Source organism: Lytechinus pictus, chromosome 12 (genome assembly GCF_037042905.1).
Source record: "Lytechinus pictus isolate F3 Inbred chromosome 12, Lp3.0, whole genome shotgun sequence".
In the NCBI taxonomy this organism is placed as follows: domain Eukaryota; kingdom Metazoa; phylum Echinodermata; class Echinoidea; order Temnopleuroida; family Toxopneustidae; genus Lytechinus; species Lytechinus pictus.
This window is the reverse complement of record NC_087256.1, coordinates 18904080-18920567: the sequence shown is the minus strand read 5'-3', so window position 1 is coordinate 18920567 and position 16488 is coordinate 18904080. Positions and strand designations below refer to the sequence as shown.

General features: G+C 35.9%; 1 long non-coding RNA gene across 1 annotated transcript; it reads right to left on the bottom strand.

The window, feature by feature from the left end:
* Nucleotides 1-14854: 14854 nt before the first annotated feature.
* On the bottom strand, nucleotides 14855-16092 carry LOC135156110 (uncharacterized). Its single transcript, XR_010295222.1, has 3 exons — nucleotides 16015-16092; nucleotides 15508-15627; nucleotides 14855-15072 (listed from the first exon to the last, which is right to left on the bottom strand). It is a non-coding gene; the product is annotated as an uncharacterized LOC135156110 (long non-coding RNA).
* Nucleotides 16093-16488: the final 396 nt, after the last annotated feature.

Genomic DNA, 16488 nt, shown 5'->3' with positions numbered 1-16488 from the left:
TAAAGATAAGTTGATTTGATTTTAGCATGATTGCATTTGAATTATATTTGAGTTCATTGAATTTGAATGCAGTGGAAATGAATCACTTTGTTGATCAGATATTAAGTACAGCAGTTGAAAAAGTAGTGTTTATCATTGATATATGTATTACAATTATATATTTTTTTTGCATAACTTTGTTGTCAACTTTTGATGTGCTATAACTTGAATTTTCAATGGATCACATATTATCTTTTAACAGATTCAGATTTATAGCTTACTGAAAAATGGCTGAGGATACATTTCAAGACTGTTTTCCCACTACCCTGTAATTAAAATGGCATATAAGCCTTTAGGGATCGGGAATTGTGGAGGGGTTGATTATTAGAAACCGTTTCACATTGAACTTTGAAGATTATGTGTTATGGTGGCCATAAGGATATTATATTGATACTTCTAGGTCAAATGGAATCAATCCTTGCTTTATTAATTTTGGGTAAAGTGCTCTGTGTTGATATAGAATTTGAGTTCCATTTCAATATCCTATGAAGATCAGTGGCATAATCTACCCATCGGGCACATTATTGTTTCTGCCGAGTCAAATTTGACTTGGAGAGATGCCAGACGGGAGTCTTGAGTTAAAGTGACTAAATTTCTGAATAAATTTGACTCAGTGTGGTGTGCAGGGATAATTTTCCTGGTATCGCATCACAATTTACTCCACATATTTTTATAACTGCTACACAAAAAGTCTTTTGTGTCACAGATTTTTACATAGTACTGTACACAACCTAGTTATGAGCTTTTCTCTTGCAACCAAAAATGCTATATCAAATTTGGTTTATAAGCAAAATTATTCCCTTGTGTGATGGCATCAGCTAAGGAGTCACTAAATTCTGAGTCACTTTAACTCAGAAACGAGTCATTTTGACTAAAAAACGAAGTTGACTGACAGCTAGCACCATTCCGAGTGCAGAAAAGATGTCGCTAGGGCAAAGTGCTGAAATTACACCCCTCTACATCATCTGAGCCAAGTTTCTTGTTTTTTTCAAAAACTTATTGCCTTTCTTCCCCCACACTAGAAACTGTCACCTGAGACACATGGCCCTACGCCCCACCCCCATACTGTACACATCATGTGTAATGTCAGAATTACATGCTGATTATGCTTCAACTTTATTTGTCTTCAATATAGTTCATTCTAATCTGTAAGCACAAAAATTAAATATTCCTTTGAAAATGTAAGTTGTATTACTTACAATTTATGATTGGCACACATGTTTTTTTTTGTTATTTTTTCTTTAAAAATTTGTCATTACTCTACATTCTTTATGTTCCTTCTTGTAAACAAATCTGTAGATATTTTTAACTCCCTAATTTTGCGATGTTCTTTCCCAAAAATGATTTTTTTTTGTTGCTTTTGTACACCTCAACATCATGCCTGTTCTTAGCCTCAATTTTTACAAGGAAAGCTGCAACTGGGATCGCAGTTTGCCAGGGGTTACACATACTTGGACAGAAATCATGTGTCATCATAACCTTTGCCTTATGTTAGAGGTAGCTCACCATATGGTGAACAGAAGGCTGTGATGCAGAAGATTGATTAGTGCAGTGTAGATTGGTAGCGTTATGTTGGTAAGATGAGGGATCTTTTAATGTGGCTCTGTTGAGTGATGAGCTCTAGAAAGGATTTGAAGCAAGACAACAATGACTTGATTCATCAGCAGTAGATATGAACTTAGTCAACTATTTATTTTTCTCTCTCTATTTCACTTTCTTCTTTCTTTCTTTCTTTCTTTCTTTCTTTCTTTCTTTCTTTCTTTCTTTCTTTCTTTCTTTCTTTCTTTCTTTCTTTCTTTCTTTCTTTCTTTCTTTCTTTCTTTCTTTCTTTCTTTCTTTCTTTCTTTCTTTCTTTCTTTCTTTCTTTCTTTCTTTCTTTCTTTCTTTCTTTCTTTCTTTCTTTCTTTCTTTCTTTCTTTCTTTTTTCTTCCTTTCTTCCTGTCTGTTTTCTCCCACCTCTCTCTTTCCCAACTCTTTTTTTTGTTTCTTTCTTCCTCTATTTTCTCTAGTTCTTTTTTTGGTCCCCTCATTCTCTTTTCACCTCTATCTCCCCTAATTCCCTTTCCCCTTTTCTTTCTTGTTTCTCTATTGCCCCCGTTCTCTCTGTCATCCCTGCTGTATCCCCCCCCTATCTTGGACTTTCTCCTGATCTCACCACCTTTTGATCCCTCCCTTTTCCTGGTTCTACCACTGTTCTCCCCTCTTTCTGTCTCATTCTCCCATTATTATTTTCTCTTTCTCATATCTTTCTTATTTTCTTATTTCTACAATTTCCATCATTCTTCCTATCCTCTCTCCCTGTTTCTTTTATTTTGTGTTCATATATCTATTTCTATGATCTTTCTTTCGCATTATTTCCTGTTGTAATATTAATGCCATTTTAAACAATACCTTCTTCCTTTCTCTTCTTCTCTCTACCTTTGAAAAATATTTGAAGCAAGACAACAATGGTTTATTAGGCATTGATGTGGAATTGTCGGAACAGTCCTGTTCCCTGGAAGCAGAGTGCAATGTATGTTTGGCATGACCTCAGTTTTTACCAAGGGCATGCACAGCTGCCTAACATTTCAATTGATCCCTGAAGGCCCATGTGTCAATTGCTTTTTTTGCGCTGAAGGTTACGCACTTGAATGTTCTTTGGGGAGTTGGATATTGCACGCTGCGAAGGGGCTTTCGCAATTGGTCATGCTATTTGCGTGCAGAAGAGGCAAGAAGGTTAAAGGTACCTTCTTGCACCGGATGAACAAAAGTTGAAGATTACTTGGGCGATTCCGGATGGAGTAGACCTTGCAGGGAATTGCTGTGATTCCCTGCTTTGAGGATAGGGGATGAGAGGGGCAGTATGGCCATGATGCGGTGAGAAATATATTTTGGCCAAATGGTCGCTAATGGTTCCACATTCCCATAGCTTAACCCTAAAATGATCCAAGGCCTTATTGACTGGACGCATTGACCATCTCATTGGCCTCAGTGACCCTCTCGTTGCCTAAAGAGAATTTTAGTGCCCCTTTTTGCCATTTGTGCTACAGTGTGCCTTGCCCTCTGATACCTTACAAGTCTTTGATCAACTTACTGGGGAAGTGGTCTAATACAGCTTTCAGTAACTCGCTGGTCTGGTCTAAGTCGTCAAATTTTGAATTTATGAATGCCACATGCTAAAATAGCCCGCGCCAGATCGGTGCTATTTTGACGCTGCTATTCGCAGCACCAGACCAGAGCCATCCATTATGTGCCTGAGTATTTGAATGGGTGATCGTAAAAGTAGGGCTGCTCTGCTATGCAGTTACCGAACGCTTGTGGTACAGATTATTTTAGTGTGAGCCTGATGCAGACTAAAAAATCATGAGTTACTGAAAACGGTGTAAGGTTTCTCCCATCTCTTTGGAAGTGTGTTACTGTAAGAGCTATAGGAATCCTATCGAAAGACAATATTTTAGAACCAGCCATTGTAATTAAAGTGCCTAACATTGAACATATGCCAATCCGGTAGACTGATTAGACAAAAATACTTTGTACTCTAGGTTTATAATGGAGAAAGCCATGAGCAAGTTTCGTGTTGCTAATACTTTACTTGTGAGTCATTGAAAGAAAAACATGCTATGGAAATGAAGGGTATAGATGGAGAGAAAATAGAACAAGTAAATATACACATGTGAGACTGAACAGACGATAAGACAAACATACCGAATTAGAAAGAGAATGAGCACTATCGTGAACCTCATCTACTTTGCTCGCATCTGGGATGTTTTCATCGCCGTGGTTCCAAACAAGACCAGGAGGTTTGAAATGAGGAGAGTGAAGATTGATTCTCCTGTAAGATGTGTTTTCTATAGAGTGGAGATTGAGAAAAAGGAATGAGTGATTTGAATGCATGCCCTTATTCTAAGAAAGATTAATCAGTATTCTGCAATTTTTTTAATTAGATAGGTAGGTAGATAGATAGATAGATAGATAGATAGATAGATAGATAGATAGATAGATAGATAGATAGATAGATAGATAGATAGATAGATAAAGAAGGAAATAAAGAAAGATGGATAGAAAAAACAGATGGATAGATACTAGATAGATAGATGGATGGATAGATAAATAGATGGATAGCTGGATAAAAATGTAGACAGACAGACACACAGACAGATAGAGATAGGTAGATCTTAGATAAATTAGTAGGTATCTGGTAGTATTGCATTTATTCCATGCATGCACCATTCAATGTTCTTGGTGCATGACCATCATCGAACGATGGTCACATCCCTCATCCGATCAGTGCCTCATGGTTTTGTTTATTTCTACTGACAGGATTAATAAATACTCATCCTGAAGTCCTCTGCATCATTCATGATCAAGATTATAAGATCCGTCTCATGTTCCAGATGGTAGAAGATGCTGTACACTAGGGCAGTTTCTTAACAGTGTTCATACGTTACTCACAACTATGTGAATGACTGGTGACCGGGAGCTGAATGAATGATGTACGAAAAGTACTCAAAATTGTCCATTTTAGCATAATGGGAGTTAACTGTCCAGAAGTATAATTCTATTAATAATAATAAATAATGTAGGATTTGTATAGCGCACATATCCACCTTGCTAGGTGCTGAAGGTGCTTCTATACTACCACGGCTAAGCTAGTCTACCGATTCTGGTGCGCACAGATTTTTGAGGAATTCCTGCCAGTACCCATTTACCTCACCTGGGTTGAGTGCAGCACAATGTGGGTAAATTCCTTGCTGAAGGAAAACACGCCATGGCTTGGAATCGAACCCACGTCCTTCAGATTGAAAGACGAGAGTCTTAACCACTAGACCACGATGAGTTATAAACTTTGCATTGATATGCTTGTTGACAGTGAGAATATCAATCTGAAGAAAAGATTGGAATTCAGAAACTTTTTAAGCTGATAATCTGATTTAGCTTTCAAGAAAGGGTCACCAGTCTTGCGAACATCTTTCCACCACCGTGGCTTCTTTCTCTTTATTATGCTTTAAAGGAATTAAAGCTAAACTTTAGTAGTTGCAGCAAAAACAATAGAACCAAAAGAGTGTCATTAAATATTAAAATGCCTCATACTAATTTATGCAACATTTATTTGAAAATTGTTTAATAACATCTTCTTCATTATCAACCATTTTTTGGTCTTCCATCCCTCAGGGCTTATATTGATGGAAAGCCATCAGAGCCCAGGCACTCTGTTGATGCCCTGGTGACTAGCCTTGATGCCTAGGTCAGTTATACCTTAGTCACATTTGCTCTACGGCGGCCGTACGGCAAGTCGAAAACAGCCGTTTTAATAATTTTAATTCAAACCACCTATATGTAGTTGGTACAAAAAATGGCCTGGTGACTATTTTGCCTTTTTCTCATTTGCATTATTTTATGAAAATGTCCTAAAATAATGAAGTTTATGGCTTGATCCCTCTTTTATTCTTTTTTTTCTTTATTTTTTATATATTTTTTTTATTCTACAGGATGGTCATCTAACAGAAGCTAGTTTTCTTCTTCCTGCTTTTGGCAAAGAATATGTGCTTGATGTAAGGTTGAACGAGTAAGTAGTACAAAACCTAGTATTTTAAAATACCAGTCAGTCGCTTAGTCTAAGATGAAATCCAATTGAGCTCTCAAGTGATTAATGTACTCTGATAATTTATTGGTGATTTGTGGATCAGTTGCCCGCATGTCACATCACTAAATCATGAATTAACTGCATAATTCTGGTGTATTTTGATGGATGTTTGTCAAACCATCTTTATTACCTTTGTTTCATTTAGTTTCTATTATTGATAAAAAAAAAAACTTAATATCATGGTGGAGTCTCCGTTCAAAGAGAGAATGCACCCTATAAACAAAAAGATTTGAATGAACAACCTTAACACTGAAATTAGTTACAAAATCAGATTTAAGACATTGAAGTTATAAAAGTTATTTTTATTTTTTACTTGATTGCACAAAACAGTTTGGTTGGTATATGCAAATGAGGGAATTAATGACATCACCCTCTCACCATTTCTTTTGTATTTACTTACCTGAAATGTGAAATTTTTAATTTTCTCCTCATAATATGAAATAAAGTTTGATTTTTCTCTGAACATTTGGAACTGCCATTTCTGTAACCTACTGTAATCTCATGAAGGTCTCTTTATTTTCAAATCTGCAAAATATGAAATATCATGTAATTAAAGAAAGAAACAGTGAGTGAGTGACATCACCTGCACTCTCATTTGCATATCACTGTGTTGTGCATATGACTGTTTTTGAAAAATAAATGATATTTTGAAATTTCATGACTTTCTCATTTTACATCTGTTCTGATAAAATTTTCAGCATTGCGCTTGTTTGACTTTTTTTCTTCAAATCTTTTTGTTGGGGAATTTCCCCTTTAATATGGATGATTGCTGTGATACACATATTAAAGTAATCAGTCGCCACATAGTTTCATATACTATGTGGTATGAAATATCATCCATGGTCTAATTCATTATTTCAGAATCATACCATTGGTTTCCTTTGAATCAGCAAGAAAGGTCATTATATGTTTCATGGAATCACTTGAGAATGTGTGATGTTTCCTTGTCGATACTGATATCTTAACACCAAATCCAGTTTACTATAAAGTAGGCATAGGTTGATAGTTTAAATGTTTTTATAGATAAACTGATATAAATTGTAAATTTCCACTTAGTTAACAATGATATTCTTTTAATTTGATTCTTTTTATAATCTTTTTTATATATTTCAATTACTATTTGGTCAAAGTAGCTATTGATATTATGTATTAGGCTAGGCTAACCTAATGGATGGATTGGGCATGATATATATACTGTAACTGTATCAACAATTCTCAATCTAGTTTAATTCAGGACTTGGTCATTCCTACCCAGAGTAGGTCTTCAGCGAATGTCTGTTAAGACAATGCACCAGGCTCCCACTCTTGATTTTATCGCTCCATTTTGCAACATTTTCTTGCTTCTTTTTTTAACCTGAAATTAGTCCTGATTTTGCTGTTAGGACAGATGTAGATAGATGAAAACTGGAATTCATGGTTTATCCTAATTTTTTTTGAACCCCCTTAGAAATAAAAAGAAAACCCAGAATTATTGTTACATCATGTTGTGTATACAAATACTTTTGAAGGGTACGTGTCCATCCATTTTACTATCTTCTTGTTCTGTTTTCCCATTCATCCATTTTAGTATCTTCTTGTTCTGTTTTCCCATTGAACAAATACATTCATTGTAGGCAATTTCATTGATGAATTCAGTCCCCTGAGCAATATCTAGCATTACCAAATGTTATCTTACATGCTGTGTTTGGGCAGATGCCAAATTTTATAAAACATTCATGTCATTCAAAATTTATAACATATTCCATCTCGATCACATTCTGTCATCCATCCTGGCCATTCTGTTGGTTTATAGTGATGGCGGCACTTCCATTCATTCATAGAGTGCGTTCATGCTTAAAGATAAATACAAGTTGTGGTAAAGATCTCAAAATGAGTTTGTACAGAATCCAATGAAATTACCACAAGTGTTTGTATGTATTAATAAAAAAAAACATGTGCCAAATAGCTCTGGAAGAAAATGTGTAATTGCTGAGAAATGAACAAAATAAGAATGGAATTTCATCAAATGTCAGGTTTTAAAAAAAATTTCGAAGCAATATAAATACACTGTCCCACGTATGCTTTTCTGTGTTAGTGATCTTCAGAATTATCGATTTTGAGCTAAGATTTCATGATTTTACAAAGATCAGTTTACATTAATGTACCAGATCTAGATGTATGATAATATTTTTATAATTAACCTTGATTCAAAAGACTATCTCATGAAATAATAGTTTGCTGCAACTACTGTTTTTTACCTTTAACGTTTGAAAGCAGAATAGTTGTTTTGTAATGTACTGTAATGAAAAAAATGGCTGTGTCCTTTCTCTATTTGTGTAAAAAAGCTGATCTCCAAAAACAGACCATGCTAAAAATTAGTGTTTTGGAATGCCTTATATCTAGATCAAAGCCAATTTACAAGGATGCATGCAGTAGGGGAAGGCGGGGTAAGTTGAGCATAGGGGCAAGTTGAGCCACCACCCCCAGGCTAATAATGAATGAGTCAGACATTGTGGTGGTGTCATTTATTGATGACCCATTGCATAACCCTCAACCCCACCACATTGTTTTCAACTTTGAAACAAAAAGTAGTTTTTTAGAGGGAAAAATACAAATTTCAGCCAAAAAAGTAAAAAAGGGTGTGAAATAGATAAGTGCTTTTTACCCACAAACGTCTTTAAATATATTTTAGAAATAAGAACAATATTGTTAGTCCAGGTATGGATTCTCGCTCTTGTCAGTCTTTTACATGATGGATGCATAAGAAATGTGTGGATGTGAAAATATCACAAAAAAGTTCGGACGGGGCTAATTTAAGCCAACCAACATGGGGCAAGTTGAGCCATGGTAACTCTTATATTAATATATAATAAAAAAAATTAAAAACATAAAAAGCCATTGATATGCAGGCAGAAAGGAGCAAATTCACATGACAGTTCTTTTACTTTTAGAAGATGTTGGTATTTATAGAGAATTAGCAAGTGAATATACTTTAAATGAAAAATTGACATCCTGGTTCTCCCGCATACATTTTGCACATAGTTTTTGTGGCTCAATTTACCCCAGACGGTGGCACAACTTACCCCACAGATGGGGCAAGTTGAGCCATTTGACATCAGTTTTTTCAAAGGTCACAACGATTTTCAGTGTGGGGATAGAAAGTTTTATATAGGTGAAAAATATTTCCCAAGAATAAAATTTAAAGGCAAGGTACTTATCTCTACAATATTACTAGTCATATAAATGCTAACATGCAAAATGTAAAAAGTGTCACAACTTACCCCGCCTTCCCCTATAGTTTCAAAGGCATTATAACATTTCACTGAGATGCTTCATCCATGTCACTCATGAATTTTACAAAGGTTAGGCTTTCTCAACCTCTTTTCTTGTTAACGCTGCTTCAAGATTGTTAATTTAACTTAATTAAGCAAGACCAGTGCCCATGAACTACATTTTTGATATTGTATCATACATAATCTTGTAGGGCCAGTAATTTGATTGTTTTATGTTTTAATTACATTATGCTTTGAAACTGTCTTAATTGTCATATCTGTTTTTGTCAGACTCTATGCATATTACGTTTCCTTCTATGTTTTTATATGATCATTCTGCTTGTCAATATGAGGTGTGAACACACCTTTAGACTCCCAGGTACATAGTTAAGTGAAATTAGTCTGGTACAGGGCAGGTATGAATTATTAATTGGGAAATGAGGTTGTGTTTACATGGCCAGACAGAGATTAGCTTGATAACGTTTCATTTTAATTGGATTAAGCTTGGTTTGCTGTTCATCTTTATGCTAAGGTATCCGACATAGCAGCATGGTAAACAAAATGTTTAATTTTCCTATCCATTCACAGGAAATTTACGCAGGAATCTTACATTTCTCGGATTATACATGTTTACACACTTATCAAATTATTAGATATCAGCCATTTATTTTTTTGGTAGATTATGTTGAAAAGTCACTCCTAAAAGAAGAGAGAGAGAGGGGGGAAGATCTTTTGAAACATAGTGGAGCAAATCGACAATAAATATTTTTGTCTATTCATATAAACATCTTTCTCTGTTTGACCAGTCTTGACACCCCCATCAATGTTCATTTTCATTAGTAATAAAGATGATCCAATATTCATGAAGGCAGCCCAACGGGTTCGAAGTTGGTGATACACTTCACTAGTATTCAATCAACCCTAAATATATCTACAAGTACATGTATCTGTAATTTGGTGCTATCGTTTCCTTGTAGTTATATCCCATGAAATTGCCTTTTATACATGTCCAATGTGATACCTTGTGAATTCACTGGAAGAGTTATTTCATAATGCAAAATTCATTTTAATATTAATCTATTCTAGGTCTCATTTCTTAAGAATTTCAGAGACTGTTTTTCATATTAATCTAATCTAGATATTTACATGCAAATATCGTCGGCCTTGTGCCAGAAGGGCCTTAGCCGTTTTTTCGCATTCCGAGATAAAAGCCTTTAAAGTTTTTCCATTTCTTATATTGTAAAATTTGTGTCCGCTTCTTCGTTTCTGAATTACATCTCAACACTCAAGTTTAATATAAAATACAATATCAAATATTTTGATGAAAGATCAAAATATTTAGTTTCATATGCAAAAAACGTGTTAATGGCTTTTTGGCATATCAATAAATGGATGCGTATTTCTGAGAAAAAAGGGCTGTAACCAAAGCATAATTTATGCCAGACATGCCAGAAAGGCTGTCACCAAAGCATATTTACGGTTACGCCCTTTTGGCATGAGGCATAACTGGCACGCATCTTCGTCAAAAGGGCACTTATAACAGTGTGCGCGCACAATAGTGACTTTTTGGCATAAAGAAAGATAAAGAAGGTGCGATGAGTATAATTATGCCAAAAGGTCCGTTGTAATGCATTATGTATGGTAATACCCTCAGGTATGATGTCTCCCTACTTAAGGCCCTTTTGGCAGACAGAAAAGCCAGGGTACTCGTTTGGGGCTTTATGGAATTTATAATTATCTTTATAACTATAAAGAATTTTGACAAATTAAGGACATCATTTTAAAAAGCATGTCAAGATGTACACGATGATATAAATAACTCAAATCACCCAAAACTTGGGTTTAGGCCCTTTTTGGCATGAGGCCGACGATATGTTTCCATTATACTAAAACTTATAATGAAATCATTATTCATAGAGGTCTATTCAACTAGATGGGGAGGGGAGATTGGATATTGGCAGACGCTATGAATCAGACTCTTTTATTATGTCACCGTTCATCAGAAATCAATCAATCATTCAATTTTCATATCACAATTGTTGAGCTTAAATTGAGGAAAGCCACCGGACAGTGTTTGAATTGGGGTTTAACCGAAGCCACACGCCTGTTTATACACTATTGCAGTGGTTTGGCTCCTCATTAGTAGGGGCTGACCGCTGTAATCTATATGTTAATTTTTGGCTGGTGAAACTTATGAATATATAAGTTTGACAAATCATTGGGTATTAGAGGTCATTGTATTAGAAGTTTTAGAAGGTTGATGAAGTCAGATGTTAATTTTTAGCTGGTGAAACGGCATGTTTACTTTATTCATTTTTTTGTTGTTGGAGAAATTGTTGAATATTACATATAGGCCCTAAGTTCCCTTTAAGAAAATAATTATCCATGAAATGTAATTTTTGAAGAAATAGATCGAGCCCCTACTATTTATTTGACTGTTCTTTTGACAGACCATTGCAACAAAAAATAGCATACATGTTCAATTTTCTTGCAACTCCTCCGAGACTCCATGATTTTAAATGTCTCAGAGATGTTGCTGAGATGTCTGTAGAAGTAGCCAATTCTGGAGTTGCAAACTAGTTGCAATCTTTTAGTGAGGTACTCCACTTCCTTTAGGGACTCTTTTGCAACAAACACAAACATGTGAGGAGGGGGATGGGGAAATTCCCCTTTCCCCCTTGTATTTTTGGGGGTTTATGTTTGTATATTACTGTACAGTTTTAAAAGTATATAGGAAGCTCTTTTGTATAGAAAGTAAATTTCTATGTACTTGTCATAGAGAATAAAGGCAAGTTTTCATTTGAATAAAATAATAATATAGGATTTGTATAGCACACGTATTCATCTTGTTAGGTGCTGAAGGTGCTCCTATATCCTATAAGCTAGTCTACCAATTCCGTGACCGTTGCTCACTGCTTTTTGAGGAATTACCTCCTGCTGGTACCCATTTACCTCACCTGGGTTGAGTGCAGCACAATGTAGGTAAATTTCTTGCTGAAGGAAAACACGTCATGGCTTGGAATCAAACCCATGTCCTTCAGATTGAAAGACAAGAGTCTTAACCACTAGAACACAGGCAAGTTTTACTGTTTGTGTTTCTATATCAACACTGCAACTCCATCAAGGATGTGACTGCTCAAGGAGATGAAGAACTTCTTGGACTGAGAAAGAGAGAACATGACAGCTCTGTATGGGGTTGGCTGTAGGGTATGACCAGGTCAACCTTTTACACTCCAGTTCTAACCAAATCTGACAGGTACAACTTTGTGAATGGATGGTCCTTGTTATGGCCTTTTCCTTGAATGGTCTACACCCGTTTGTCTTTCATTGTGTATTGTCCAACATGGTCTAATCATATCATAGGTTGTCTACAATCAGTTTGCCTACTATACATTTGGTCTAAATTAGTCAGTTTATCACTTTGCCTAAGTTACAGTTGGCCTACACCCGTTTGTATGATATCCACCAGGTCTAATGATTGGATGACCCGTTTATGAACCAAATTTTCCTTTGACGAGGTAAAAAAAGTAAGAAGTATAGAGAGTGGAAATTAAATCATCTGGGTATTAGACTCATACCCCTTTCATATTGCGCCTTTCACCGGCGAACTTCACCGGCGAAGTTCGCCAGCGAAGGGGAAAGTGTCCAGTATGAAAGGTACACAGGAGAACTTCACCGGTGAAGTTCGCCGGTGAACTTCTCCACCTCTAGAGGTGGAGAACTTCGCCGGCGAAACTGTTTCACCGGTGAAGTTCGCCGGTGAAAAGGCCAGTATGAAAGCAAACCGGAGAACTTCTCCTCTTTAATGACGTCAGAGGTCAATTTTTTTCTCTCCCGAAGTCCCCTGCACCGAGATTCCGCGCGCGATAGTTGCAAGCTCAGCTGAATGCTATGGCCAAGTAGATACCCTCGAACATTTTTTTTTTTTTACTAACAATATTTATTAAAAAGCACTTTTTACATGTATAAAATGCGCTAAGATATAAAAACAAGGTGATATTGTTTGTTTTTATCGTAATACTTCCAAAATATGTTGTAATTAATTTTTTTGATACCTTTTTGTAATAGGTAAGAAGTAATGTTTACAATTTTCTTTCGTTTGTTCTGCAATCGCCCGTTGACTTTCGCCGGGGAAGAAATGTCAGTGCGAAAGGGTACATTTTTTTCTTCGCCGGGGAAGTGAGGAATGCGAGGCGGAGAAGTTCGCCGGCGAAGTTCGCCGGTGAAAAATGAAGAGGGCACTATGAAAGGGGTATCAAGGACAGTTAGACCAAGGTAGTTTGAAACCAAATGATGGTTTGACCGAATGGTCATAAGACCAAACTGATATTAGACAGATTGGGTTTTAGCCAGGATGGTGTTAGAGACAATCTGAGAATTCTATTGTTAGCTTGGAGACCAAGAGGATGCATGCTTCTTGTCTGGCTGTAGTGGAAACAGTTGCAATTGTTGCTTGAGCAACTGTTGAGGAACAGTGTGTATAATGATAAAATATATCAAAATATATATTAAAGCATAATTTGTGCTTATCAAAATAGTTAATAAGGGGGAAGGATCGAGGTCTGTATCATCAGCTTTTGGGTCAACCAAATTAAGAAAGGTGGAGATCAAGCCATCTTGAGGTAGATTGAAAAATCAATCATTCATTATTTAGTTTAATGAACGAGGTCAGGTAAGAAAGAAGTACAGCCACCAAAGGAGTTAGGACTTCATAATCTGGGTCATATAGCATTAAATGGCTATACACACAAGTGGGAATTTTTAGGACGGTGAACTCAAACGAATGCAAGGTGCTTTCAGATCAACTTTTGAAATAGACCCCATTCTTATTACCGCCTTAAAACTAGTTTACTGGAAACTAGTTCAGAGGAAACTAGTTTAACGTGTAATAAGAACGGTTGAAGCAGTCTGGGAAGCGATCCATCAAACCAGTTTGGAAAACCACATTGCGATGTTGTTTTCAAGATCGCTTTTCCTCAAACTGGTTTAGCGTGAGGACACAACTGTTGTTTGGGAAGCGATTTTCGCACATTTTGAATGCGCTACTCCACACACTGTGTGTAAATGTCTACGCTCCGGTTTCAAACTTGCGGAACATGTCACCCTCACCGAGAGCATTCCCATACCAACAAGACCACTTTACGTGAAGTGGTTTTGAAAACGACTTTTGGCTGATCACATTGGAACGCTAGCAAAGCGATCTTCCAAACTGGTTTCCTGAACCGGTTTCCAGTAAACTAGGAGGGAGGGGGGGGCACAGTTCCCCCTATTTCTTGAATCACTGAAAAGTGCCTTTTTATGCAAGAAAAATGCCCCCTCACGAACGTGTACTGTGTCCCTTTCACCTGACGAGAACCTGTTTTAGGTGTTACCAAGTGCTCTTCCTTGTATGCAATTTTTTAACCCAAAAATGCCCCCCTCCCGGAACGTGTTCTGTGCCCTTTCATCTGAGGGCCCGTTTCATGTGTTAAAGAGTGCCCCCTCGCCTTCTTGTAAGTGCCCTTTCTTGAATCACTGCCCCCTTTTACCCAAGAAAAGTGCTCCTAAAGAACTTGTTCTGTGCCCCTTCACCTGAGAAGGACCCGTTTTATGGTCACCATGACGATTGCCCTAGAAACAAGAAAACAATATTCTCATTTCGATAATATACCGGTACTTATGAAGGAAATCCTTTGTGCATTAAGTTTAATAATTCATGAGTTGGGGTATATAAGCAGTTTCGTACAGATGGAGGGGGGGCTTGAAGGACTCTTGCCCCCCCCCCCCCCAAAAAAAAAAAAAGAGAAAAGGAAAGAAAAGGGTGAAATATATCATTCTGAATATTTTAGATTTTCTTTTTAAAAATGTCAAAATTTTGCTCGCTCCCAACTTCTTAAAAATTTCACGCAATACAGCAATTTCCCTATGCCCCCCACCCCCACTTTCAACTTCACTCCGTCGCTCCTATTTGTATGTTTATAGCTTCTCCTTTTGCAACCAGTTTTAATGAAAATCAACAAGAAATTTCATACGTCATGAATTTGGGGTTGTGATAATTTTGGTTTTTTTTGAGAAAAATTGGACTTGGAAAAAAAACCTTTTCCATCTTCATCAAGTGGTTCCTAAGTCAGACTCTTGAATTGTTGGATTTCTTGAATGAAAACATCTGTTACACCAGTCCTGCAGATTGAAAAAATAGAGAAAGAAAATCAATGAATTTAAATTAAAATTGTCGTGATTTAAAAAACATAAATGTTTTAAGAAAAGTGAGAATCTTACTTCTAATTATAAACTTGTACTTCTATAAAGCATATCACTTAAACCTGTTCTATGCAGTTTACATACCACTCTCCATTATAACTACATGTACTCTATGAAAAAATGTCAGAGATTTCTCATAAATATGAATATATGAATCAACATGTAAATTATATAAATAGTCAGAATTAAAGTTGATATGTTTTGTTGCACAGAATATTTTGATCTGTGATTAAAAACGACACTAACTATAATCTAAAAACAAAATTGAAATGGGTTTTTCAAAGGCAGGTCTATTTGTTGCCAAAAAAAATGTGAACAACCTCCATTATCAAAAATATTCACTAATTAACTCACTCATATAACTGCTGTAGGTTGTATTTCTCTTTGTGGTCTAGTCGCTGTTCTATTAGGCCTACTTCACCAATTATTTATCATCATCAATCACCTCCATGGAAATTGTAAAACTGCATCATCCTATTGGACAAAATGTAAAATAACAAGATTTTTAAATAATCGTAAATCTACAAATATGAAATATGAATATCACACTGAAGAATAAAATGAATTTTGTAAAATATGAAAAATAAATGTTGCTTTGTTTATAAACAAATAGGAAATAAAAAGGCCATTTAATTACTAGTAGATCAAGGACATGACCTAACCGGTATTTTATAAATTTGCCCAAGGTACATAACTTTTGGCATTGGTTCTATTTTAGACTCGAGAGCCTGTATATTTAAGAAGTGTATATTCATTACAGATCCTACCTCTTTGTGGCTCGGATTATTTTTATTTAATGTAAACATGGTAAATGCATGTAATGTATCTGTAATTGTGTATGGGTTAGTTTAAGTTTTATACCTGGATGAGAATCTGCAAAATGATGCATGCACTTATGATCATCATCTTGAACCATATAGGTAGACCTCTACTGTTTTCTTGTTCTTCAAACTCAACCTGTTTGTGAAAGATAAGAGAGAATAATAATAAGTGATCTTTTTCATGGCCGTATGTTTAGGGGGAGGGATTTGGGTAAGAGCTGAAATGTGAAACCTTCATCAAAAAGAGAATTACATGACATCCTTCAATTTTACTTTAGAAAATGCACAAAACGGCCCTAGCCCCTAGGTAATATTGGTCGCTTCTGGCCCTCGCTTTCTGAATTTTAGGTTTCTCTAAATTTTTTCACATGTCCCCCCCCCAAAAAAAAAAAAAAAAACCTGGATCTTTTTATTTCCCAATCTTATTTCATTTGATTTTAACATAATTTCATAATCTCATGCACTAGGTCTAGATCTATTTGTAAGAAAGTATAGATCTAGTCCAACGAGACTC